The 1,503-nt window shown below is 56.6% G+C and overlaps 1 pseudogene; it reads left to right on the top strand.

The window, feature by feature from the left end:
- Positions 1 to 460: 460 nt before the first annotated feature.
- Positions 461 to 780, top strand: LOC147446480 (uncharacterized; annotated as a pseudogene).
- The last annotated feature ends 723 nt before the right edge of the window (positions 781 to 1,503 follow it).

The following is a 1,503-nucleotide window of genomic DNA, read 5'->3' as shown; positions in this document are numbered from 1 at the left end:
TGCAGTGGACACTCCGAGTTGCGCTCATTTATAGGAAGCCAGAGTCTAGTAGAGTGCGCCTGATTGTACCAAGAGATCCACAGCATTCTGTGGTCCCGCGGGCAGACGTACCTGGTGGCCGAAAGGAAGATGGAGGACTCATCTCAGATATCTGCTGCAGTCCAGAGGAAACGTCGCGCTGGGGGGACGCCGAAGCTGGTGCAAGAGAGGCCGAGACAATCACAAAAGACGGCCGGGAGGACCGGAAGCGCCTACAGGAGCCTGTATCGGATGCAGAAGGCTTTAACGCAGGTATGTGTCGAGATCCCGTTAAGAGAGAGTCCATTCTAACTACCGATATTCATGAGTTGAAGGAGGAGATTATCGTTGCCCGTGATATATGTTGTTGCAGGAGGAGGACGTCGAAGTGGTGGAGGTGGTGGAGGACGAGGAGGAGGAGGGTCCTTCTGAGGAGCAGACAATGGATGCAGCGCTGACAGCCGGTGATGATGATGATGAGTTCGAAGAGGCGGAAGTGAAGGTGGACGTAACAGAGGTGCTGAGGAAGATGAGGTTGCCGTCAGCCGGTGATGGTGACGATGTCGAAGAGGCGGAAGTGAAGGTGGACGTAACGAAGGCGCTGAGGAATATGAGGTTGCCGACCGGAATCCGATTTGACGACCTGGCGCCCAGCCAGCAAGAGGAGCTGCGCCGTCGGGTAGCGAAGGAGTGCGGCCCCGACCTAGCGCCCATGAGATGTACGGTATGTCACTCCAGCATTGCAGAGTCCAGAAATGTTAAGTGCACGACTACTCGAAAGATGATCGAGTTCCGCTTCCGCTACTATAACAATCGCCATGTGGCGGGCGTGTTGCAGCCGCGCTTCAACTGCACTAACAGCGACCTCTGCATGCGGGCGCAAGTGCAGCTGACTGTGCAGCCCTCCGATAGCGGGTTGCCCCCAACGCTCTGCAAGAAGGCGCGCGCTGTGCTGGAGGGGCTGGGAAAGCTCCCTGCCATCCACCACCACGCCCCTGTCACAGCACTCGGGCTCACGTCGTCGCGACGACCTTGTCGACGGCGAGGATCACGTGCAACTGGCAAGTCTCTTCATGCAGTAGCCACGCAGTCCGGCCTGCAGCTACAACGCTGTGGTGGGCGCCGCAGCTTGAGCAGAAAGAGAGAGGAAACAGAAGAGGAGGAGCAGGAGCAGGTGGAGAACTGCGCAGTCGAGGAGGAAAAGGAGGGCCTGCAGTACAGGAAAAGAGAGGAAACAGAGGAGGACGACAAGGTGGCGGCAGCGGTGGAGCAAATTTGGAAGCCATCTTATTACATAGTATCGAAGGGATCACAGCTTGCAGATGATCATCCACTCATCCACTCATCAGCGCTCCTGATTGGCTGGAAACAATGAACAGCTGCAGTACCCGGCTGGAGGCAGTGACGGAGGAGGAGCAGCAACAGGCTAGGCGAAAGCTCAGCTCTATAAATGTACAATATGGTTCTCATCGCACTAAGACGTTC

Source organism: Adiantum capillus-veneris, chromosome 12 (genome assembly GCF_014529385.1).
Source record: "Adiantum capillus-veneris isolate H3 chromosome 12, ASM1452938v2, whole genome shotgun sequence".
In the NCBI taxonomy this organism is placed as follows: domain Eukaryota; kingdom Viridiplantae; phylum Streptophyta; class Polypodiopsida; order Polypodiales; family Pteridaceae; genus Adiantum; species Adiantum capillus-veneris.
The sequence above is the reverse complement of the archived record's forward strand: the minus strand, read 5'-3'. Positions and strand labels throughout refer to the sequence as shown.